The sequence below is a fragment of the Phascolarctos cinereus genome, unplaced genomic scaffold (assembly GCF_003287225.1).
Source record: "Phascolarctos cinereus isolate Bilbo 61053 unplaced genomic scaffold, phaCin_HiC Scaffold_3;HRSCAF=262, whole genome shotgun sequence".
In the NCBI taxonomy this organism is placed as follows: domain Eukaryota; kingdom Metazoa; phylum Chordata; class Mammalia; order Diprotodontia; family Phascolarctidae; genus Phascolarctos; species Phascolarctos cinereus.
In genome coordinates, this window is record NW_027555736.1 from 135,771,910 (window position 1) to 135,799,781 (window position 27,872).

General features: G+C 36.1%; 1 pseudogene; it reads right to left on the reverse strand.

Moving 5' to 3' along the window:
- LOC110192237 (protein FAM204A pseudogene) overlaps positions 1–26,895 on the reverse strand; it is a 63,055-nt pseudogene extending 36,160 nt beyond the window's left edge.
- Positions 26,896–27,872: the final 977 nt, after the last annotated feature.

A 27,872-nucleotide genomic window follows, 5' to 3' on the forward strand; every position in this document is an offset into this window, starting at 1 on the left:
TATCTCTATTCCTACCAGAGTACCTAGGATAGAGGTAGTAAATAATAAACACTTAATGAATGATTAATTTGAAAATGTGAGCCTCATAATTGAAAGCAGTCCTCCGTATATGATTGACTAGTATGTGTCAGTTACCTGCCTCGTTCTGGATACTATTTATCTGGATTCTATTTATCCCGTCCAAGATTGAATTAGCCTTTTTTCATGGTCACATTCCATTGCTGATTCATAAAGAATTATCAGTACACTTGATTCCCTCGGCCTTTTTTTTCTTGTGTTCCTTAGTAGCATTGGGATAAAATCCCATCTATCTTGTGAGTCTCCTTTTGGTGCTGCCTAGGTCTAGGGTTCCTCCCACTATATTTATGTTCAGTCAGCCTTTCCTTCTGTTTGCTTTTAGTTCAGAGGCGTACACCCTTGAACTTATCTTTCTTCACATTCATTCTTGCATCTAGCAGAGTGCCTTACACATAGTAGATTCTTAATAAATGCTAGTTGAATTGAATCAAATTTTCTTTTAGCCATATCCTTGTGACAAACATTTTAAAATTTTGGGTTATATCCCTTGAAAAAATTATTTGTGATGAGAAAAATTCCAAAGTCCATTTTAAATCATTCTGTGTGGTCTCCTTGCACCCTTTTGTATGGACCATATTTTTGGCTTTGTTAGTAAAAGGAACTTCCAGTGGATAATATCTTCTACCAATGCAGCTAAACACCTACATGCAATTTATATTATTAAAGAAGGCCTTTAATAATTGCTTGTTGATTGTTTTATTAGATAGTTGCCTGGAGACATGGAGAGGTTAAGTGACTTGAACAGGATCACTAGTCAGTATGTATCAGACTCAGGATTTGAACCCAGGTCTTTCTGACTCCTAGGCTAGCTCGCTTTGTCCTAGGCTATGCTGCTTCTCATGTAATCCCTTCTGTGATCTATTATAGATAATTGTTCAAAGTATTTTCAAACTTCAATATTCATAAATCATGCTAGTGATTGTGAAAGCTTCTGTAAAAAAAAATTAGTTTTAAAAATAAGGCCCTACTTCCTTCCTGCACAGCCCTACTGAGTAAAGATCTGTTAGTCAATAAACTTTTATTAAATAAGAGCCTACTATGTGCTGGGCACCATGCTAAATTCTGTATGATTGAGTCTATAGAGACTGGTTATTTGGAGTCTATCCGACAGTGATAGGGTCTAAATCTTTTCATCTTGCGTAATAGGAGGCTGTATCTTCTCAAACTGCTGGCTTAATCCTGCCATAGCCTGTTAAAAAGAAGCTTGATCTAGACTTTAGAGGGGTTTTTTGTTTGTTTCTTAAGTGTGGCATCTTAAAAGAGAGAGAGAGCTGCATTTTTTAAAAAGAAGAATCAAGTGTATATTATATTCAACAAAAGATCTGTAACAAACCAAGGGGTATACCTTAAAAATAATGACTTCTTCCTGCCCCAGAGTCCACAAAACTGCTGTATATTCCTATTGTTCAAGGTGCATTGCCTAGCAACAAAATACGGGTAATTCTTGAACAGATTATTCCTAACTGCAGGCCATAAGAAAGCCTGTCTGATGACATGCTGATGTGTGCGCTGTGAGTGGGAAGCCAGCTTTATCACCTCTATTCTAGGCTAGACAGTATGTGCAAATGAAGCAGACAGTTTTGGAGTTTCTAGGGCCTTAGGTTTCCACACCACTAACAAAGGTTATATAACCAGAAGTTCGGTCTACTGGGCTTTGGGAAAGGCAGCAAGAATGTAATGTTTTCACCCCAAAATGTTGAGAGAATCTGAGTTCATTACCAAAAATAACCTGACTCCCAGTTTATAGCTCTTTCACAAATTTAAATTTTTCATTTTTATTCCTTCTATGTAAAACTGGATGATATTTGTTTAGAATTATCTTGCATTTGACAGATCAAAGCATATTTTTTAAACTTTATTTTTCTTGGGGTTTTTTTTTGGTCTATGTTTTCTTTTACAACATGACTAATAGTGGAAATATGTTTTGCATGATTACATATGTATAACCTATATAAAATTGCTTGCCTTCTCAATGAGGGGGGTAGGGAAGGAGGGAGAGAACTTGGAACTCAAAATTTTAAAAATAAATGTTGAAAATCGTTTTACATGTAATTGGGGAAAAATAAAATACTAAGTAAATAATTTAAAATCCCCTCTGTAAAAAAATTAATTATCTTGCATTTGGGAAAACCATAAAATATTCCTATGGCCGAGGTTTATTTTATGACCTATCAACTATCCTGGTTAAAATCTAACCACTACATATAGTTATCCTGCTTAAGGCATTCTGGAAAAGCAAATTTTTTCAATTAAAATTTTTCAATTAAAAGAAATCTATTTTCTTTTCCTTCTCCCTTACTCCATTGGGAAAGAAAGAAAAGAAAAAAGAAAAGAAAAACTGGTGACAAATTGATGGAAATAAGCAAAACATAGTCTCTCATTAGCTATGCCCAAAACATGTCTTCTGCACCCCAAGTCTATCAGCTTCATGTCAGGAAGTGGCTAGAATGCTTCAAAATCTGTCTTCTTCAGAGGAATTTGGAATTATACTAGAAAGTTCCTATAATATCTATACCCTTTTATCCATAAATCCCACTGCCAGGTATATACCTCAAGAGGAAGATAGAAAGATCTTATATATACTATATTCATAGTAGCACTTTTTGTAGTAGCAAAGGATTCAGGAATAAATAAGACATACTCTCCATTTGGGGGAATGGCTAAAGAAATTGTAGTACATGGGTGTTATGACATATTGCTACCCTGTAAAAAATGAGGAATGTGAAGAATTCAGAGAAATATGGAAAGGCATCTGTGAAATGATGTAGGATGAAATAATCAGCACCAGGAAAGCAGTATACATATTGACTAGAGCAAAATCAACAACAGTACAACTGAATGCTATGTAATTGTAATGACCAAGGCTGGTCCCGAAAAAGAGATGAGAAAATTCATGTCCATCCCTTCTTTGAAGAGATGGAGGGCTATGGGTTTGGAACATTGCATATATTATCAGACTTGACTGACTTCTTGGTTAGTTTTGCTAAAGAACTTTTCCCTCCTCTTTTAAAAAAATTCTTTGTTATAAGTATTGCTTATTTACTGGATGGTAGGAGGGATGCAGGATATATCTGTGAGCAAAAGTGATGTATGTAAAAATGAAAGATATCAATAAACTTTTTTTTAAAAGAAAACAATCGCAAAAAAAGAAAAAGAATAGCCAAGAATACTGCATGTAAATTAGACAGGGTAAAAAATGTCAAAAGCAAAAACCATGGTTAAGGACGCTGCACAAATGGCAGTGTGAATTCAACTCTCATAGGAAAGAAAAATCACAAATAAGCAAAAAATCTGACATTGAGTTAATAAATCCACACAGCAACATAAATCAAAATAACAACATGGTCTTCTGGTTTTCAGGAATTTAATTGCCCCAATAAAATCTAGAGCATAAAGGTCAGCACCAAGGTTTGAAGGAGTAGAAGTGAGATGATGGTGTGTGGTGTGTGTGTAAGCAGAAACAACACCCCTGGTTATAAGAAAAAAAAAGCTGAAAAAGCCAGGTAACTTCTTAGATATTTGGAGATGCTGACATTTTTTCAAAGGGATATTGCAACCAGTCAGCCAGTCAATCAGTCAGTCAGTCAGTCAACAAGCATTTAATTAAATTCTTACTTTTACCAAACATTGTGATAAGTGCTAGGAATACAAATAAAAGGAAAAAGAAAAATAGTCCTGCCCTCAAGGAGCTTATCTTCTACTGAAGAAGACAGCACATAAAAGGAACATAAAAAGTGGGGTGGGGGTGGAAGACTTGAAGAAGGTACACAACTCTAGGGCAAAATGGGTAAGTTGGGAGAATGAAAAAATTTCTATCAGTCACCAATCCTTAATTAAGGACTTACTTTCTGCCACACACTAAGCTAAGCACTGGTGATTAAAAAAAGGCAAGAGTCCCAGATCTTAGGGAACTCATAGTTTCATGGGGAGACAATATGAAAACAACTGTACAAACAAGACATAAACAGGGTAAATTGGAGATAATCAACAGATGGAAAATGCTAACATTAAGGGGAAATCAGGAAAGGCTTCTTGCAGAAGATGGGATTTTAGCTGGGACTTAAAGAAAACCATGAAGGGGAAGCTAGGTGGTGTAGTGGATAGAGTGCCAGCCCTGGAGTTAGGAGGACCTGAGTTCAAATCCAGTCTCAGACCAGACACTTGACACTTACTAGCGGTATGACCCTGGGTAAGTCACTTAACCCCAATTGCCTTGCCAAAAGGAAAAAAAAAAGCTGTGGAAGGCAGGAACTGGATATGGAGGAAGAATATTCCAGGCATGGGGAACAGCCAGTGAAAACATCTGGGAACTGAAGATGGCGTGTCCTGTGAAAGGAACAGTAAGTAAGCAGAGTGCATGGCAAGATGAGGGGGTAGTAAGATGTAAAAGGACTGGAAAGGGAAGAAGGGCTTCAGTCTGTTAAGAATTCTGAATGCCAAGCAGAAGATTTTATATTTGATCCTGGAAGTTATATGGAGCTACTGGAGTTTATTGAATAATGTGTGTGTGTTGGAGGGGGGCAAGGAGTGACAATGACATGGTCAGATCTCCACTTTAGGAAGATTAACAGTTGAATGGAGGTTCGACTGGAATGGAGAGAAACTTAAGGCAGAGAGAACAACTAACAGGCTATTGCAATAGTCCAGGCATGAAGTTATTAGGGCCTGGATCAAGCTGGGGACAGTGTTACAGGAGAGAAGGGACACGTACAAAAATGTTTCAAAAATGGTTCTTAACCTTTTTAATGTAATGGAGGCTTTTGGCAGTCTAATGAAGCCTATAGACCCCTTCTCAGAATAAAACTTTTCAACAACTAGAACAAAATACAAAAGAAACCAATTACACGCAAATGGTCATAAAACATTTTTTAAAAAGTCACAGACCCTAGGCTAAGACCCCCTGTCATGAGTAGATTGCCATTCGGCAAAGCACTGAAGCAGTAACAAGCAAGGTGTGTGCCGGGGACAAAGAATAATTTTTTTTTGTGACATGGAATTTAAGTAGAGGAAGAGAAGAAAAAGAATCGATAGATAGGGTGCAAATTGATGGAATATTTTGAAGAATCATTCAAGGGCTCTGGATTTGATGTGTTGAATTTTTTAGGAGGGGAGTAAGCTACTGAAGACATTTAAAAAAAGAAAGAAAAGAGGGTCACTATAGCATTTTAAAATAATTCACAGAAAAGAATGGGAGATTCATAAGAAGATACAGAGAAGCTGAATGACTTTAAAATTAATGAGTGAAATTTATTATATTCTTTTGTAAAATGCAAGTTGTTTGTCATAGAGATTCATAGTTTCATGTGTAGTCTTCATTTTGTGTCCTTCTATATGTATGTGAATGCTCATGTTTATTGATAATTGTGAGGTTCAGAGTAACAGAAAATAAAAATGGAAGAAAAAAAGGATTATCTAAGAATGATGATGAGAGCTGAAGGACATATAACCTGTTCAGATTTACAAAATGCTGAACATTTTCCATGCCATTTGAGCCTCACAACAACCCTGTGAGGTAGGTACTACTGGTATTTAGCAACATTTCACAGATTAGGATCAAAAGACCAAAGACTTCAATCTCTCTCCCTTCAGTTACTGGATCAGGTAGTAAAAAGACCTTGAGCTTATTAGAGAAGCCTGAATCATTTCAGAATTTCCTATTCTTTTCTTTCCTTTCATAGCTATACTTCTTGAGCAATGGTCAACCACTAGTCTCCACATTAACTTACCCCACTGCATTTTTGACTCATTGGGATCTAATTCTTCCCCTATCACTCCACTGAAATAACTCTATTACCTATTACCTTCTGGACAGGTAGAACATGTTTTTTCTCAGTTCATATCTTTCTTGAGCTTTTTTTTTACATTGGACATTAATCAACCCACTATGATTCTATACCATTATACTCTTCTGATTTTCCTTTTTCCTTTCCCCTCAATGATTCCATTTCTAGTGATTAGTCTGCTATAGTTCTGTACCTGGACACTCTCCTAACTTCCCTTCTTCCTTTCCTTTAAGTGGTTCCTTTTCTTCCTTCTATCACATGTCAGTGAACGCCCTCCAAGGTTTTGTCCTCCATTTCCCCCCTTTTCATATTCTTCCAGAACCTATATTCTTTCTCAAATTTTCAATTCTACAACTGTATTTCCAGCTGTGATATTTCATCCTCATTGTACTTCCAGCTCTCTAAAAGATCTCTTTGGACATCATGATGTACCTCAAACCCAGAGTGAATCTGCTTCACATTCTAATTTCTCCAAGTTTTCCAATGGCAAAGCCACTCATTCCTCTACTATCTCTGGCTCCAACCTTAGCTTTAGTTTATTTGTCAAATCCCCCTGGTTCTTTTTCTATGACTCTTAAATTTGAGACTTTCTCTACATTTTCACAAAATCTATCCGAGACCAGGCTCTCATTGATTTACTTTAACAACCCTTTAGCTGGTCCCTCTACATCTAATTTATCCCTACTTCAATGCACTCTGAACACTTGCTTTCATTACAGGACTACACTGTCTTGTTCAATAGCCTACATACCAATCTACATTCCTCAGTCTTTCAAGGACTAACATTAGCTGAGCCAATCTGGACTTTTTTTTTTCACTACTCTGATACATGAGCACTCTGCTGTAGCCAGTCTAGCCTCCTTACTGTACCTTGAATAACCTCTGATTGTTTTGATCTTTGCTCGACCTATTTCTCTGACATGAAATGCTCTTCAACTTCCTTTCTGGAAAGCCAAATCTGATGTACTTCTTTCAAGGACTAACTCATTTCAATTTCTCCAAGAAATCTTTATTAAATAGCATACTCTACTTACAATTGTCTCAGCATTTCAAAAATAAAATCTAATACTTACATTGTACATTTACATTGCCTTGTAATTCTTTGGTAGCTCTGAAATGTATTTTCCATCTTTCTAGCTAGATTGTAAGCTACTGAAGCATAGGAGTTATGTTTTCCAATTATTTTTTGCATTTCCTGCAGCAATTTGTTCCGTGCTGGGAACACAGTAGTAGCTCAATAAATGTTTGTTGAATGAATAATTAAAAGATTGAGGTTCCCATACCTCAAGCACAACTGGTGTGCTGAAGCTCCAGGGTGAGAATGTGAGTATGTCTTTAAAAATTTTCATCTAACTAATATAACTTATTCTAGCCTGGAAAGAATAAAGGGAAATCTTCCTGACCAACTCCCAACTCTTGTATACAGTACTTACCTGACATTCAATTTAACTTTCTTTTTTTCCAAAACAAATATTGGAGATCCAAAAGATTATATTTAAAGTCCTGCAGTAGAGAGAGCAATTATGGGGATCACTGTTGAAGAGACAGGATATGTATCTAAAAAGATAATTAGTAATACCAAGTAACATACTAATTTAGTCAACAAAGTTTAAGTACTTACGATATGGTAGACACCATGCCAAGCACTGGAGATACAAACCAAAAGCGAAAACAGTTCCTGCCCTCAAGAAGCTTACATTTCAATGGTGGAGACAACACAGACATACATATGTACATACATACATACATATATATATACATATACACACATGTGTGTGCACACATGAGTAATGTGTGCTTTCAGAGCATAAGAATCTGGGGATGAGGACCAATTTGTCAGGGTATGATGGAGCTGGGTTAGTTGCCTCAAAGCATGTGCTGCATAAGTGCAGTAGACAGCTAATTCAAAGGATGGGATTGGAGGGATGGGAGATGGAGCATGATTTGTAAGGAACAAGAAATATGCCACTACTTCAGTAATTCAAAACATCTGTGATTTTTGTCCCTCTGCCAATGCAAGTTTCCCCTAGTTTAACAGCTAGTCTTCATGGATAGTTATGGTCAACCTTTTAGTGATGAACTTCTCTGAATGCAACTTGGTTGTTCCTTAGATAACAGACACATAGTCCATCACTTGACCTACACTTGAAGTTTTTCCAGAATGGTAGAACCAACAAGAGTTTGTGCCCATTTGGCTAGCCTTCAAGTATCCATGATTGTCTTCATCCCTGATGAAGTAAGTGTCTGAGTAGGACACTGGTCATGAAGGGAATTGGGTTGCATGTCCCTATTCATTTATTAAAATTCCAAACTTAACAAACACTAAACAAAATAAGCATTCCCCATATCCACAGTAAAACAGAAAAAGTGGATCAATAAGTACAGCTTGCTTTTAAAAAATGCAGTACATGTAAGCAATAATTATAAGAAAGTAATAGAGAAATACAATGAAATATTGCATATTACCAACATTTTATTATAATAAATTATAATCACTTCTCTTTATATTCTTCTCTAAAAGTCCTTTCCATGAACAGCCTTATCTCAGTTGCACATTCTATGTATACACACACATATATGTGTATCTATGTATATATGTATGTATGTCTCTACTCCATCTAATGGAATTATGCAACATCAGAATTTTCAATTTTGTCAGCTCTGGCTGATTGAAAGGCAGAATATCTATTTTTGAAGGGTATGGTAGTATACATGATAGTGTCAATGTAGTTTTCATTTTCTAAAATTACTAGATCCAGTCATTAAGCCAAATCCTGAAAATTCCAAGTCTATCTGTACCTCAATTGTGTTTGACACTCTAAAGGTTTTAACTAATCTATTTAAAATAGGATCATGCCATTGGGTAATAGTTCCACTCAGTTGAGGAACACAAGAGCTGTTGAGACTACCAGGAATGGGTTGACACAGCCAGTGAGACTCATTAAAATCTGTACCACAGTGGTTGGTGAAAGCAAGTGACAGCAGATTAATACTGGAGTGTCACACAGGTCATCACTCCTCAAAATTGGTAAGTGGCTTGAGGCATCAGTTCAGAATCAGCACACCAATAAAACTGGGAATCAATAAAACCAGAGCCATGTAAATACATAAGATAACACACACACACACACACACACATACATACACACACGCACACAAATACACACACTTAATCTGAGCCAAAAGGCCTAGAAGCAAACAGCTTGCTTTCTTTTATAAACAAATGTACAGCTTGCTTTTCTTTTAAAATATATAACAAATTCAACAAGTAATTTTCAAAGCTACTTTGCTTATCTGTAATTCTTTTGTACCTTCTGTTCTTCTGAGTATTTAAAAATGATTCGGTGACCATCTTTTCTTTTTCTTTCTTTTAAAATTTGGCTACACTGATTCCTTAATCCCTCCACAAAATGAGAAAAAGAGAAATCCTTATACAAATACAAAACAAACTTTCACATTGGCTAGGTCAGAAATTATAGGTCTTATTTTGCATCTTACGTTCATCATCTTTCTATCAGGAGGTGAGTAGCATGCTTCATCATCAGTCCTCTGGAATCACAGGGGTACTGATCAGGGTACTTAAGTCTTTCACAGATGGTTCCCTTTACAATGTTGTACAAATTATCCTCCTGGTTCTGCTTGCTTCATTTTGCATCAGCACATACAAATCTTCCCAGGTCTCTTATTGAACAAAAATATTTCATTGCCAAATATCACTACTATTGTAATGCCATATTCTATTATGTTGCTTACTTATAATATTCTATTATATGTAAGAGTAATATTCCATTACCACTCAATATCCCGTAATTTGTTTAGCCATTCCCTAGTTGGTGGGCACCCCTTTAGTTTCCAGTTCTTTGCTATAACAAAAAGAAATGCTATACATATTTTTGTACATATGAATCATTTCCCTCTCTCTTTGATCTTTTTTGTAATATAGTAGTGCTATCACTAGGTCAAAGTATATGAACAGTCTAGTTACTTTGGGGGCATACTTCCAAATTGCTTTCCCTAATGGGTGGACTGATTCACAGCTCCTCTAACAGAATATTAATATATTTATTTTCCCTCAGTCCTTCCAAAAATTGTTATTTTCTTTCTTTTTTTTTTTGGTCAACTTTGCTAATCTGATGAGTATGAGGTGGGACCTCAGAGTTCTTTTAATTTGAATTTCTCTAATAATTAGTGTTTTGGAGACCTGTTTTCATTTGCTTGTTGCACATCAGATGAAAGACAGGGATTTGCTATTTCCTTCTCTAGCTCATTTTACAGATGAGGAAACTGAGGCAAACAGGGTAAGTGACTTGCCCAGGTTCACACAGCTAGTAAGTGTCTGAGGCTGGATTGGAACTGGAGTTCCTGACTCCAGTGCCTGAGCTCTATCTGCTGTACCACCTAACTTCCCCAAGCTAGTATTTATCTAGTGCTTAAAGGTTTGCAAACCACTTTGTATGTTAACTCATTTGATTCTCACAATCAGAGGATAGAGATTCTTGCAGACTGCATGGTGACTTAGTTTTCAAATGCAATGTTATCTATGTTTTATTGTGTTTTTATTTTTTAAAAAATTCTCAATTACATTTTAATTTGGTTCAGATGGCACTTGGGAGTTTTTTGATACCTCTGTTCACAACAACCCTGTGAGATGGGCACTGTATTATCCCAGCTTTACAGACGAAGAAACTGAGAGAAGTTAAGCGACTTGTCCAGGGTCATGCAGCTAGTATGTATCTTCTGAGGCAGGATTTGAACTTAGATGTTCCTGATTCCAAGTCCAACACTTTACCTACTATGTCACCTAGCAATGAGCAAATTAGAGCTTACAAAGTAAAAACTGAATAGCGTTAGCTTAAAGCTTTAACAACATAGCCTAGTAATTAAAGTGTCATAATGCCAATATACTTGCATCTTAATCTATAGAAACATTTGTTTTCTTATGCTAAATATTTATTAAATGCAGATGGCCAGGTAAGTATTACTGACTGTTTTAAAAAATTAATGAGTTTTAATCACTACCCAAAAAGTTCAGTGCATTTAGAACATATCAGTATAATGAGTGGAAAATGCCAATGTAAAACTGTCTCGCTATAAAACGAATTTTTAAAATTCAAATCTTAAATCTGAGAGAGGTAAAGTTCCTTACATTCCTCACACACTACCCTCCATTTCCTGTTTCCATGCCTTCACCCCTACTGTTTCTCTTGCCCAAAATGTACTCTCTCCTCACTTCTATTAGAATACCTTACTTCCTTTAAAGCTCTACTCAAATTCTACTGCAAGAAACCCGTACTGAACTCTTACCTGCTAGTACTCTCCCCAGGAATGTCTTGCAAATGTAAACATGATTTTGACCAACAGAAATTTAAAGTAAGAATTTTCCAGAATACATAGCCCACATTGCAAGGAGGTAACTATCAGTTTGCTGAGTAGGTACAAATGAGGGCTTTATGTATGCCAAATCAGCTTAATATGTACCAATATCCTGTTAAAATGGTCATTTATAAAGGTGATTTGAGCTAAATGAAGCTGTTTCTATGCTAGTAAAATGAAGACATTTGCAAAACTACTAATAATATAATACTTTCTCCACAGAAAATATGTTCTTTGAAAAATCAGAGAATATATCATGTATGCAAAAGAAAGAGTCTGTAGGGAAAACACCATACCACCAGGTACTTTTGCAAAAAAAAAAAAATTACTTTGTCAGCAGAGAACAAGGGACTATGGGGTTACATATTCATTCATAGTATGTGTCCCTAAACCTAGGAATATGTTTAGCAAGTCTTTAACTGAAGTTAATACAAAACAACCCACAATGGATGGATTGGGGAGTGGTATGGACACAGGCAGGAAATGCACATTCCTTCAAAAGCAGAAACATAACAGACCATCTTGCTGCCACTGCATTTGATTGGATTATCCAACAAAAGGAATTACAGGACTTGAGAGAGGTAGCAATGTGCAGTAGAAAGAAAGCTGAATTTTCTGTCCTGCTGCATATTCTACTTGCAATTGAGAATCAATTGAGATGATATTTGTAAAGCACTTAGCACAGGGCCTGACACATAGTAGGTGTTTAATAAATACTTGGCTCCTCCGTCCCCTATTCAATCACAATAAGCCTATTCTTCATGTCTACTCCCTTTGATTAAGCCCTAGTCTCCTAATTCATCTTTTCCCACTGTGCCTCCTCCGCCTTTATTTTCCTCTATTGCTGCCCTTGACCCAATGCGTGCACCCTTTGTTTCACTGGTTACTATCCTAGAATCCTTTTTTCTGCTTGACTTTCTGTCATCCCAGATCTGTGAAACCTCATCCATGGTTAATATCTTTTCCTGCAGTATCCCTTAGGGCTACTGTAGAATGCTGGAGAAACTTGCAAAACCAAGCTAATTAGCCCTATTAGAAATTCATGGAACATAATAGATAGTACCCTTGATGCTTGACAGTCTTCCCTTATTGACTCATCTCATTCGGCATAAAGACTGTCCCAACTTTTCTCCTCTCAATTCCCACTGTACCCTCAATCCTTCACACTCAAAAGGATGTCTACCAAAGCTTCCTATTTCAATTCATATTAATTTATTAAGCACCTACTATGTGCCAGGTACTTTGTTAGGCACCGAGAACACAGTGACAAAAATGAAACAGTTCTGCCCTCAAGGAACTTACATTTTATCAAGGTAGAAAACATAAATAATATAAGTATATACAAGACATTCCTGGGGAGAATACTAGCAGGTAAGAGTTCAGTACGGGTTTCTTGCAGTAGAATTTGAGTAGAGCTTTAAAGGAAGTAAGGTATTCTAATAGAAGTGAGGAGAGAGTACATTTTGGGCAAGAGAAACAGTAGGGGTGAAGGCATGGAAACAGGAAATGGAGGGTAGTGTGTGAGGAATGTGAGAAGCCTGTTCTGGATAGCTCTCAGAATGTGTAGATGATTTTTAAAAGGAATTTAATTGAGAAGAAGAGGAGAAATATAGAATAATGTCTTTTTGGTATAGTAGGATGTAGTAAAGGTTTTTTTCCCCCAGAATGGGGGAGACATAGACCTATTTGAGGGTCAGCTACGTGGCTCAGTTGATAAAGCGCCAGGCCTGAAATCAGGAAGACTCATTTTCACGACTTTAAATTCAGCTTCAGACGCTCACTAGCTGTGTGACCCTGGGCAAATCACTTCACCCTGTTTGCCTCATTTTCCTCATCTGTAAAATGAGCTAGAAAAGGACATAGCAAACCACTCCAGTATATTTTCCAAGAAAACTCCAAATGTGTCATGAAGAGTTGGACGTGACTGACCGAACAACAGCAGCACAACAGACCTATTTGTAGGCAGCAAGGAAGGAACCTTTAGATATGGTGAGATTGAAATGTAGGGAAGGAGGGAAAGAGGAAGAAAGAGAGAGAGAAGAGAAGAGAAGAAGATGATCAAGGACTTTTGTTGGAGAAGATGGCACAGGTTGGGATCAAGAGAAGCTAATTAGAGTTGGCAAGTTGAGGTTAGCGTTGGCAAGTTGAAAGATTACTTCATCATCAGAGACTAGAAAGAAGGAGCAGATAATATTAGAGGGTTGTAAGGTATCAGGGAGCGGTAAACTTAAGAGGTCCATTGAACAAGGTTATTTCTGCAGTTACATCTTTCAGGAGATAACATCTGATTTTGACAAAGAATGAAAGATGCTTTACATGAGGACAGCCTTTAAGGTAACATTTTTGTTTACTGAGACAAAAGCTTTTTTATAGTCAACAAACAATAAACACAGTAGGATCTTGTATTCTCTCTACCTTTTAGTCTACTGTGTAACTACAAAGATGTAGTCTGCTATAGAATATCATCTGTAAAAGCCTGCTCCAGCATTTTGCTTGGAATTCAAGTTAAACTCAGTCTCTCTGTCTTTGTGTCTCTGTCTATCTCTCTGTCTCTCTTCTCATCCCTCCTTAAATTGGTACATTTACCTTCAGTTCTGTGGAATCTCTTCCATTCTTCAGGGACTTTCAAAGATCACTGACAGTCAGAAATCATACTCACTAGTTGTTTCTATTCACGAGGATATAGTTCATCCAGGCTGAGTGATTTGCATTCACCCAGGACATCAAGGACACACATGCAAACATACATGTAAGAAATGTGCATATATGTGAGAATTGTAAATTGAAAGAACTGGGAACAACCTAAATGTCCAGCATCAGTGATTCTCCTATTAGCGCCTTACTTATTTTGGGTATCAACTCCTTATTGGGTATCAACTACTTATTTTGGGTAAGCGACTTTTGTTCATTCCTTCCCAGTACCAAGGCCATTTCTCTTAGCAGAGAAAACAGAAGTATGATAATTGAGCAGCTCTGCTTTCTTTTTGCTTTTACAGACCTTCTCTACCCTGAACAATGGCCGAATGTCCTCTTTTATCCTCTTCATTTCCTCAATGTAGCTTAAGAAAACTTTGTTGTCAGAAGCTTTCCTCACTAGCCTTAGCTCATTTTTTCTGTGCTTTAGCATTCCTGACACTATCTTATAGTACTAGAATGTTTTTGTATTCATCTCTTATCTACCCTTGTTTTTATCTTCTGTATATTATTTTAAAAAATCTAAGTTGGTGAATTTCCTATTGATCCACAAGTCTCTTTGGACAATTTATATTTTTCCTCCTTATTAGAATTATTTCCCTTTGTATGCTTTTTGAATTTATTTTTGAGAATTTCTCATTCCTTTTGGGCTGACTTCTCTGGTAGAATTTTAGTCCATGGGATCCTACTTATCCTTTCTCTGAAATCCTTAACAACTGATTACTCAGCATTCTCAAAATGGTTTTGCCATGAGCACCAGACCCTCTCTCTCTCTATTCAGTCAGGTTTAGGTGCTTTGGTCTGTTTTACTTTCTTTGGCATTATTTCTACTTCCTCATGTAGCATATTTAGATCTTTGAGGTTAAATTCTAAGTGTATTGCATGAAAGCTAAATAACTTTCTTAGGATCATACAATCTCAGTCATTTTCAGTTGTGTCTGACTCTGTAACCCCATTTGGGTCTGTTTTCTTGGCAAAGATACTGGAGTGGTTTGCCATTTCCTTCTCCAATATATTTTACAGATGAGGAAACTGAGCCTAATGAGGTTAAGTAACTTGCCCAGGATCACAGAGCTAGTAAGTGTCTGGGGCCATATTTGAACTCAGGAAAATGCCTGGCCAAACACTCTAAGCCAGGCACTCTATTCACTGTGTCACCTAGCTGCCCTTGGATCACACAATCAGCAAATGTCAAAATCAGGATTTGAGCCCAGGTCTCCTTAACTCCAACCTCAGGACTCTGTCCCTTATACCCTGCTGCCTCTTATTGGTAAAGATATTAAAGGTTAATTTGAAGAAAGAAAAGTGTGTGAAAGTGGATTTGATTTTCTAGAGTACAAAATATAGTTTTAATGTGAACTGCTTTATATTATCTGGTTCTAGGCAAAAATAGAAAAAACCAATAGGAAAATAAATTCAAGAAAAAGAACTAAATACCTACAAAAGATTAGTGTTTGATAAACCTATAGTTAATAACTAGAGAAACAATTCATTATTTAATACATGTTATTGGAAAACTGATTAGTGACATTGCAAAAAATATATTGATTCACACCATATTTCATCATAAATTTCCATTGGATCATAAAATTAAATACAAGAAAATGATCTATTAAAATTGGAAAAAAAGATAAAACATTTATCTTAGCTGTGGAGAATTGCAAATTAGTAGAATCTTTTTGAAGAACAATCTGGCAGCCTACAAAAAGTCAAGAAAAGAATAATTCCCTCTGATTCAATTCAATCCCATTATTGGGAATGTACCCTAAGAGTGCCTCTATAAAGAAAATAGAGATATCTCTTCACACACACAAACGTGTCAGACATATACGCATATATATGAATTGTTATAAGTGGAAAGAACTGGGAATAACTTAAATGTCCAGCAGTTGGTGAATGACTAAATAAACTACAGTATATCAATGTAATGGAATATACTACAATGCCATTAAAATGATAAATAGGAACATAAAGAAATTTGGAAAGATATATGAAGTCATTTGAAGCAAAGAAAGCAGAAACCAGAAAAATAGTATGCATACTGACATTGACCAAAAACAAAGAACAAAGGACAAACCAAATAAAGAGAAAAGTCAAACAGAGTGAAAAAGGATACAGAGGGAGTAATTACATTGTTGTGGACATATTATGCACAGAAATTCATTTAAAGTACAAATAGTTGTAAATGTATGCTTTTTTCCTGTTTAATGTTAACTGCATAATAAATTGTTGTGGTTTTTTTTTAAGGAAATAAAACTTGCTATTACTCAAGAAAGTGCTAACAATAGAAGGGATGATCCTAGGAAGGGATACTCATTAATAGACTGTGAAGAGATGGCAAGTGTCCTGAGATAAAGGTTTCACATTAGTCCATGGTCTTCTTGGGCTATAAGAGATCATGAGGACATTCTCCTGATTTAATCAGTAGAGTAGATGTGGTAGAAAGTTAGTTGTGTTCTCTGGACAGCTGCTTGTCCTTCCCTGAGATTCTTAACTTCGATCCTGGGCCAAGTAGACATGATTGTAGCATAAGTGCTATTTGAACTTCTATGACTGATGTAATATAATCTTAGCAATGAGTGGAGTTCAGGCTACTGTAGTTTTCACAGGCAAGAACTGACTGGATAGGACCCAGAAGACACTCAGAACTTCCACTTTGATTATGGCCCACTACCTTAATGGACAGTGGAAGGAATTCTTATGTGGTAAGTATCAAGACCTATTGGAAAGCTTTTTAGTAATGATTACATCTGTAATGATTACCTATGTACTGTAATTACAGCACCTAGATATTCTCTCTCCACTGAATTTTACCCCAATTCCTCATTCTTGCATGAGTTAATTTATAAGCTAAATAAGTGGTAGACAGAGACACCAGTATAAATATATCAGAAGAACTATTAGGTTCTTCAAGAGTGTTCTTTTGTTGTTGTTTCCAAGAAAGGAAGGAAGTTTAACCTCTGTATTGATTACTGAGGCATGAAGGAGAGTATCATCAGAGCCAAACAATTTTGATTTCTTTCCAGAATTTTGGCTAGCGTTCAGGGAATAAGGCTTTATTTCATGTTTGTCTTGTGAGAACCACACCTTTTAGAAGTTGTTTGGGCATTTTAAAAAAGACCATCTCTTTTAGATTAGTTAATTCATTTAAAGCCATCCAATTAAATTTAACAAAAAGTCATTAAGTACTTCAATGAGTATGGCAAAAGTCAGTGTGTATATTGGACAGAGTGCCAGGGTTAGAGCCAGGAAAACCTAGGTTTGAGTCCTGCCTTTGACATATGTCAGGTGTGTGACCGTAGGCAAGACAGTTGATCTCTCAGTCCTTGCCTAGGCCACTCTCTGAGACTTTAAGTTGCAGAAATATCGCTGTTCTGTATAAGTGGAAGAAGTTCCTATATGAGGAATGCTCTATAAGGCTAAAACAAAAGTCCAGTCTTCCCCTTGCAAAAAAAGTTAGGGATACAAAGATAAAATATTATGTAGCCCTTACTCTTATAGTCTTCTGGGGACAGGGGATAAAACATATTCAGAGATAAGTATATAAAAAAAGGCATGATGAAGGCAAAGGAGATATTCAAGAAAAGTGCTCTAGGAATAATTGAAGTGGGAAAGGGAGCACATTCCAACAATTGATTAATGAGATTTTGGCAGATTTTCCTGATCAATATACTATAGCCAATTTGGCCAAAATTCTGATTTTTTTCCACCAATAAGAGCAGGAAAACATTATGCAAGTTTGAGAAATACTTCCCCAGTTGCTTCTCAATGGTTCTCTTATAAGTCTATCTTCCACCAGAGCCAGGAAACCTTGTTTAAATTTTTCTTCAGTCCAAAAGGATTATAAATTGTCCCAACAGGTATGGGTCTTACAAGAATGGATTCTGCCAGAAGAAATTAAAAAGCCATGCAGAGTTCCCTTGGGATGATGAAATTTTACACGGAGCTCATTCCAAAGTACTCAGGTTTGACAGGACCCTTCACACACTTTACCGAGAAAAGAAATATTACTCAAGAGAAATGTGGGCCCGGAGGAGGGGATCTTTCTACACCTAGGAGAGCTTCATGACTCTGCTCTTGCTAAGACATCCAAAACCAGATTGCTTTTTTGTGGTGACAGATACTACCAGGTGTCTATTGAGGTGCTGCTGATTTACAATTTGCTGGAAAAGGAAAATGTTCATAGGCTGAGACTTTAGACATTCAACTCACATATTGCTTTCATTAGTTGCCTCAGTAGGAAGGAAATAAACCATGATGGACTAAGGACTGCTTGATACGAATCCTGCCTTGGAAATTTGGTGACGTTATTTGGTGGGTGCTAAGCTTCTAGTTATGGTTCTAACAGTGCTGGGCAGACGGTGAGTGCTTAATAGATGGTCATTCATTCATTCTCTCATTCACTTTGATTCATTTAGTAAGAAGTCATAAAAGCTCAGCTTATTTTAGAGAGGCTTAGTTCACTTAGTGGCATCATTATTGTTGTTCATTGTTTCAGTCATGTCTGACTCTTCATGACCCCATTTGGGGTTTTCTTGGTAAAGATACTAGAATGGCTTGCCGTTTCCTTCTCCAGCTCATTTTATAGATGAAGAAACTGAGGCAAATGGGGTTACGTGACTTGCCCAGGATCACATAACTCATAAGTGTCTGAGGCCAGATTTGTACTCAGGAAGGTAAGACTTCCCAACTCCAGGCCCCATGCTTCATCCAGTATACCACCAAATGGCATCATGCCCAGTTGATTTTTGTTTCCAGCCTTTTTTCTGGTTCGTTCACGTGTCTGGAATGAGAAATGTCCTAGCTGATAGACTGGCTCAAGCTTTGGGACCTGAAGAGGAAGCAGCTCAGTATCAGCTGTCATGTCTCCTGATGTGTGATAAGCATTAGTAAGAAAGCAGGGAGTAATCAAGCTGTGGTTCTCCCAGGAATGGGTTGGAATTGTCACTGCACTATCAAGAGAAGGTATTGTAATGTCATCATGACAATCTCTTGAACTGAGAACTGGAAAACATGAGGACCCCAAAATGGAATGTTATGGTATCAATGGTGCTCTGACTGGGCACAGGATATTTGGCATTATGTCTGAACCTGTGATTGGCACAAATCTATGAAGAGATTCTGATAGAAACCATAGACATTCCTACACTTATCAGTGGTCCCTCCTTAATCACGATTTTATAACTGAATTACCACCAGGCATACTACCATCCCCAATGTAATGGAGAATTTCTTCAGAATGTTCCCCTTGATCCTATTTCCCAAGTTGTCATGTGTATCATAGACAGTATTTTTTCCTTTTTCTTAAATAAGTTTTTATTGATGACTTCTGTTTCTTATGTCATCAGTTATCCCAAGTATCCTTCCACTCCCTTTCCCAGAGAGTCATCTCATATAACAAAGCTGTTTTTTTTTAAGGGGGGAAAGTCAGCATAGTTTATCTATACATTGAAAAAGGCCAAAAACATGTGCAGTGTGTAACACCTGAGTATCTCCCACCTCCATGAAGGGATGGGACTGTCTTCTCATATCTCTTCATTTGAGTCCTACTGGATCTTTGTAATTTTGTTACATCCACTTTAAAGTTTTTACTATATAGTTGTTCTTTTTATTTACCCTGTAGCATTATATTTTCTAAATGTCATTTATCTACATGGGATCCTCATACAGATTCACAACCGAATTCTGTATAATACTTCAAAAAAGGTTAAGAATTAATCTATTGCTTACTACAGTTTAACGCTGATAGACCAGCGAGTACAAGGATATGATAATGACAGCAGCAACAATAACGGCTAAAATTTATGTAGAACTTTAAGGTTTGTGAAGCACTTTACAAATACCTTATTTTATCTCACAACAACCCTGCTGCCTTTATCCACATTTTACAGGAAACTGAAGTGGATAGGTGTTAAATAATTAGCCCAAGATCATATACCTAATAAGTATTCAATCTTCCTGACCCCAGGTCCAGCACTCTATCTACTGCACCATCTAGTATCTATATTGTTACACTATACACTTATGGTAGGACTGGGCCTGATTCCTATTGACATTGAGTTTTCCAAGAATAATGCAATACAGATGTCTTTAGTCTTTGGAAGCTCACCTTCTGGCCTATGGATTTTATCCATCTATGCAACTGGCAGACATATGAGAGTTTCAGCAAATGCTAAACTTTATGAATTGGGAATGACATCTGAAAAGGAGATCTGGGTCACTCATCACATATTAAAGAAGAGCAGAATCACGGAAGGCAGCAGGGGGATTCAATAAAGAACAAAAACTGCATTAAGGGAACCCAGATCTGGCTAGATCACATGCATTTCCTTGTATATAGTCCATCCTGGCCTCCAAAAGTCTCTACTCAGGCTCATTCACCATTTTTTCTTTTGGAGACTGAATGTGGTGAATTATTGCTTAGGACTACCATGAACTTGACCTATTCACTCACAAATCTCACCTCAAAATCATGCTCTCTTGAATTTGCACGACAACAGTGAGAACCCATCCTAGCACTTTGTGGGCAAGATTAAAAGATGAGTTTTGGATGTGGGAAATTTTGGATTACTAATAGGCATAGAAGTAGTGATGGTATTTTATTGTTCGGAAAGTGTATATCCCAAAGGAGTTGAAGCTATTCACATTCCTCACCTTATTAGGTTTCTCTAGTGGAACTAGCTCTGAGCAACTTCCTCAGGGAAGGAGCAGTAGGAGGAACATGATGACAAGACCATGACTAGGTCAAATGGTTGAGCTCTGATTAAACTTGGTCAGTACCACAGGGTGGAAAAAACAGTGGAAGGAGCTGTAGTGATTGCTGTGTTTAGAGTTCTAATACGGAGCAGAAGGGGGTAAATCTCAGACAGCTGCTATATCAAAAATGCTGCCTAGGGGTTCTCAGAAGACATTTTCATCATAGAGTCATGTATACTCAAAGGCTGATCCTTAGCTAGTGGAGAGGTGTCAAGTGCAGCCAAAGTCCATAAGATGTCCAGAGATAGAGGAAGTACAAACATACATGGCTTCTCTAGGCACCTGCCCTTTGGAAGACAGAGGAGAGGAAGGAGTGATGTTCATGGTGGACAAGTTTCCTGAGTATTGAAAAAAATGCATGTGAGACATTCCCAAACCTTTACATGAGGGGTTATTTACTTAGAGTCCATGAATACTGTAAGGGGTTTATGTATAAATTTTAGCGATCCCAAGAACTTAGATGAGAAAAATTACATCTTTATTTTCACAAACCTGAATTTTATTTTCGGTAATGGAAATTATCATTTCCTTCATTCATGAATATAGGCAATAAATCACAATAGCATTAGTGATACATGTGATTTTGTCACCAATAGAAATTATGGTTTCATATCACATTACAAATGTCACAGATATCTTGAAACATATTTGTGGGGACCACTACTTCAAATGATTGACATTATTAGACCTGCTTCTAGATCACGTGTGATTGTAGTCTCTACAGATGCACAAGCCACATAGCTGGCCAACTATTGAGCAATTCTGAGCTTTGTAGTTATTGAACCACCAAACAGGGAAATTGTATATTCTCATGGAGAAGATATATCAGAAACATGGACGTCAGTGTTGTTTCCCAATATTCTCTATCTGTTATTTTTAATCAATATATGGAAGGAGATTTTTGTTGTTCAGTCATTTCAGTCATGTCCAACTGTTCGTGACCCCATTTGGGGTTTTCTTAGCAAAGATACTGAAGTGGTTTGCCATATTCTTCTCCAGCTCATTTTATTGATGAGGAAACTGAGGCAAACAGGGTTAAGTGACTTGTCCGGGGTCACATAGCTATTAAATGTCTGAAACTGATTTTGAACTCAGGAAAATGAGTCTTCCTGATTCCAGGCCCAGTACACGATTCACTGAGCCACATAACTGTTCTGAAGGAGGTTAGTAGTTTTCATTTTTGCTGAAGTTTTGTAAAACCAGGCAGTTCAAATGAATTTATAGTTCTCTATAAAGGGGCACAGAATCTTGCAACATATGTACATAGGTTACAGTGTAGACCAGGCAAGTTCAAACACATCTGATGGTGGAAATAACTGTTGAAGTGTGCTATTTAAAGTATATTCTTATTATTGCTAACAAATTTCATTATACAAATTGATGCAAATCACAAAAATATGTGTAAGTTCTGTGAGTTGAATGGTTCTTTTATTTGTTTTTTCTCTTCGTACTGTTTTTGTACATTGTGTTACAGAGTAAAGGCATATGTTGTAAAACATAGTATATTGTAAAAGTAGTGTTTATGTGTTATTATTCTGTGAAAATACCACGCATTTTAAAAAGACTTTACAAGGAAACTGCAAACAATATCAGAAATGAGAACCATTATGTATCAGAAGGCAGAGATAGTCACATGTGACAATAGCTGAATTCCAAGAAGGACATGACTCCTGAGCTACCACTGTAATCTGCTTGTCTGTAGAAGAACTGTTCAGTCGTTTCAGTCACATCAGACTCTTCAGGACCCCATTTGGGGTTTTCTTGGCAAAGATGTTAAAGTGTTTTGCCATTTCCTTCTCCAGACAGAAGAATTAAAAGACAATAAAAGTGTTAGAACTTTGGATAAACTGTAACACCTGCCTTATTTTACCTATTTGTCATACACATTTCTTAAATGTCTTATACTTTACTTAATTAACATACAAATGTCTAATTTCTATGCAGATTTATAAAAAATACTCTTTGAAAATATCAATTGAATCAAACATTTTATTTTAGCTTTATTTTATGGTTTTATATACCCAATTTAAATTGGAATTTTGAAGAAAAGAAAATATGATGTAAACTAGTATCAAATGGATGCATTTACATTAACAAACATGACAGACACAAAAGCCACAGTGTTGTTTTATTTTATGCCAAAAATGTCTTGTGAATAGAAGTATAAAAAACTGAAAATACCTCATCTATCCATACCAAAAATAATCATAACTACCATCTTTATAGTGTTTTAAGGTTTGCAAAGCACTTTAAAATTATTATATCATTTTTAATCATTTCATCAACCTTAGGAAATAGGTGCTATTATTAGCTCCTTTTTACAGATGGAGAAACTTGAGTATGACAGGGGGAAGGGCAGGGGAGGATAAGCATTTATATAGCACCTACTAAGTTCCAGTCACTATGCTAAGCAGTTTTACAAATATTAGATCATTTGATTCTCACAGTAAGTTTGAGATGTGGGTGCTGTTATTATCTCCATTTTATAGATGAGGAAACTGAGGCAAACAAATTCAGTGATTTGCCCAGGGTCACATGGCTATTAAGTGTCTGAGACAGGATTTGAACTCAGATCTAGATCTTTTCATGTGAAGAAAACTTAATTTGAAAAAGCCAGGACATTTTCAAATTCAGATTTGCCTTAAAAAAACCCCCTTTTTGTTGAAGTATTCTATAAAATTGCTAACTAGCTTAAACAAAAGAAAGCCATTCACTATTGGGCATTCTTTAGTAAAGCCATATGCACTGGAAATCTGCTCTGATTTGTGGCCTGGAACAGAGGAAAAAACAGGAAGTGGTTCCATTGTTAATTGATGTGATAAGTTCTAGAATAGTTGTTATTTCTTTTATTATTATGCAAAAGGTCATCAAGGAAATCAGTAGCCTCACTATTCTCCTTCAGTACACAACTTAATGTAACTACATATATCTTTCACTGTAGTCAGCTCCTTATTTTTATGCACTTGGTGCCTGCTGATACCATGAAAGAATTCTTATTTTGTGAGTCCCCTTTGAAAATTAAAAAAGCAATTGACATTTTGGAAACAATGGACTTATTTTTTTGAAACAAAACTTTGACTGGGAAGAAAATTTCAGACTCTATGTACAGATGGAGCTCCTGTAACACTTTTTACATCACATTTTACTATTTTTTCTAGAAAATTATATTTTAATAACCTATCTGATAAATCAGAGAAATAATGCCTGCTACTATAGGAAATTTCTTCTAAACAAAATTTTCAATATTTCCTTACAGAATTGGTCTATACAATAGTTATCATTACAGCATGTATTATCTTTTCTATTAGACATTTAGAATGACTTTGAATATAACAGGGATTCTATAAATGGCATATAATTGTACCCTCAAATATATGTCACATATAAAGAGAAAAATAGAAATTGAAAAACAAGATATTCAGTTCAGATTGTTATTTGTGTCAGATGAATTATAAAGCTGGGTAAAAGACCTCCTGAAGTTCCATTTCCTCAATGAATCATCCTTCCTCAGATGGAAGTAAGACAACAATTTCTATGATCTCAAACAGCAATGAACAATTTCCCTTTCCCCTAACATAAAAAGCAACATTAATGTCCACAATGTAAAGCTACTTAATGCTCTGGATAGCACAGTTGTATTTCATTGCACAACTGTTCCAGAAAAGTTTTGTAAAAACCAAATCATATTGATTTGAAACTACCATGCAAACTGAAGAACACCTGATTGGCAGTTAGTAAAACCACAGTTACAATCCTGATTCTGCTACTTACTTACTCTGTGGCTTGGGCCAAGTCTGAGCCTTAGTTTCTGTAGCCATAAAAAACCTCAATTCTAAAAGTCTATGATTCCAAAAAATCTTTTGAGATACAATGTGTTAAAATTTAACTTCTAAAAATTCAGATTTTATGTGTATTGAGCTTTCTTAAAGGCATACCCACATACCATCTCCTTAAATATTTCACATATATTTGGCTCCCAATCTATATTCCAATTTCTATTCACATAAAGAATCTGAGTTTGTTTTTTCATAGTGTAAACTGTGTACAACCTTGAGATGGTTTAGATTAGGTTAATTGGAAGTCATTCAAAAGAATTAGTATTATTTGGCCTTAGAAGACAGCATTAGCTGATGACAATGGTGACAAGCTCTTCTCCATTTCTGAGAATCAAGACCAACACAGTGATATCTTTTCCTTTGGAGAACTTGATACAAAGAATGAACACCCATCTGTGGGATGACTTACATGTTCTCTACAGGATCTTTTGAAGTTCATTTTAGAATTCTGCAGTACTAGCATATTTTCATATACTCCATTATGACAAGTAAGATTATCTTCCAAGGTATCTACTCTCCAGAATAATTAAGTATCTATCTATCTATCTATCTATCTATCTATCTATCTATCTATCTATCTATCTATCTATCTATCTATCTATCTATCTATCTGTCTGTCTATCTGTCCATCTGTCTCTCTGTCTGTTTGTCTATCTAATAAAGGGAAAGAAGAATGGAAATATTCCAAACCACATATTTTTTAAAAATTTAAACATTTTCCAAATAACGTCAAAGTGATTATCTATTTAATATCAATCGCCAAACTTTACAACTGATATGCTTTCTAAGAATAACATCAGGTCGACAGAATCATAGGAATAAAAGAGACAATGAGATGTGGGTAGTCTATTGTCAGGCAGAATTTAAACCAAAGTAAACTGCAAGACATTTTCTATCTTCAAAGCTACTTAAAATTATCATTGACTTTCACCAGGCAGCTGTGGGGGAAAATCCTCAATTTTCTAGAAGAGAATATTTAGACAAACTATCACTTGTATTAGAAATTAATGTTTCTTGACGGATCTAGTTATTTTTTTCTTTAGTAACACCCATGACCAACCTACTACCAAATAAATACAATTATTTAAAAAGAGAAAATCTATGAGGATAGTTTATGACCACAAACATATGTGACACGGATCTCAATTGCTAACATTAAATATTAGAAAAGCAATAATTTTGCTGTGTATAAGTATATTTCTCCAATAAAGTCCAACTGATGCCTTATCAGTGCACATGATCCTGAGTCCTTCAAGGATATGCCAGTAAATTCAGGCAAGGCTTGTTGATAGAGTACACCTGTCCTGACCACCAGACTAACCATGCTTGGAAAGGTTCATTACTAGAAGGAAGTCACCAGAAGGCAAATTTATTTTGGCCACAGCAATTCAAAAAATACTGTTTACTATGGCACAAAGAGCGGTTTCAATATGAATTAATAGTGGGTATATCCATATCAATGATTTCATTAAAACTTTAATATTGATATATGTACACGTTACATTTCTTATATTTTTCTTAACTACATGTATTCTCACATTTCTTAAGAAAAACTATTTTTTTTTTAACAAAATGACCCACTAATATTATGTTTACCTTCCCTAACTTATCACATTTAGTTGGCTCCCTTTGAACAGAAAGATACCAACAGTTTTCACTTTTCAAGGACAAAGGCCTAGTTATAGATGATCCCATGTTGCTTTTGCTTTCCCAGCTCTTCTTTGTTTCAAGCTTCCATGCAAGTTTCTTCTTTTTTAAGGCCCCCTGTGAAGTTTCAGCATCTTTTTTAGCTTCTACAAAGTTGCAGCAAGCAACAACTTTGGCAATTTTTGCCCCAAGCTCCTGAGTAGCTAACCTATTACTTAGTTCTTCAGCCTTCTCAATATCCCCTTCAGCCAAGATTTGTTGATGTGCACTTCAAGGCCTGACTTCAGAAGAGCCCTACTATTTATGAAGGGTTCAAACTTATCATTTATTCCAAAATATGGAGTAAGCTCCTTCCACTGGGCTTTATTTGAAGATTGTTGACTGTCAGACTCCTTTTTATTCTTCTGGGACATTTTCTTTCACTCCCTTTGCTTGTAGAAATTGTTAAGGTTTTTTGGTTCAGAATGCTTTTTATGTAATTCTTGAAACTTATTCCACGTATTTAGAGGAACTCCAGATGGACACTGTTTGGCAGCATATTTTTGCATTTGTCTCTGCCCCATTTTTAGGCCCATCAGTATGGAAAACAGAGAACCTGACTTCTTCAATCACACAACTCCCTTATCTTCCTTTGAACTAAATTCTAAGATTTTCAATGTGGTCTCATCCTCAGGATTCAACTCAGTATTGCTTTCATTCATCCCAGGAGCTAACAGTTCACTCCACATCTTTTCCAACCCTGTGATCCAATCCATTTTCCTCATTTTACTACATTAATGAAAAAAGGAAGCTCCTTGCATTGTTATCTCATTTCTTTTTATGCAAACATGCAGCAGCAACAAAGACTCTTCCATCCACCCTGAAAGATTTTTCCCCATTAGAAGAGCCATCAAATTTAATAGCAGCAAGTCTCTGAATCATCGCATTTTTAGAAGATATTGTCAAGAAATAGGAACAGAATATAAAGCTCTTCATTACCACACAGAAGTTCACTGGCTTTCAAGAGGACAAATCTTGAAGTGTTTGTTTAAACCAAGGGCAGAAGTTTCACTTTTTCAGAAAAAAGGGAAAAAAAGGAAACTTGCTTTTGGAACACTTTGAAAGAAAAGATTTTATTCAGTGGTTGGCCTACCTGGCAGATATTTTTAACCATATGAGTGAAATAAAACTTTCAATTCAAGGTCTTACAGTCACTATTGTGGATGCTACTGAAAAATTACAAGCTTTTTTTTTTTTGCTGATATGGAAAAAGAGAGTAGAGGCCAATATACTTATAGATTTTCAAATGTTAGAGGAAGTGCTTTCCCAAGATGGAGGTGATTAAAAAAAAAACTCTCAATTTATTTGAAAAAATAAATTTATGAACTCCTGGAAACATTTAAGAATTCTTTAAAAAGATATTTCTATCTTGATGCCAGGACCATGGATTTGGAATCCTTTTCTTCCTGATATGTTATATTAAAGATGTTGACCTATTTAAAGAGGGATTTATTGATTTTAGGACAAAAAATGGAGTTAACTCAAAAAGCCTAAGTGAATTCTGGCATTCCTTGAAAGAAGCCAGTCCTCGAAAGAAGCTAATCCTTGCCCTGTCAAGAGCAGCTATGAAAGTGGTCATCCCATTTGCAACAACAAATCTCTGCAAATTGGGGTTTCTGACACTTATAACCACCAAAACAAACAAATAAAAAACCAACTCAAAATC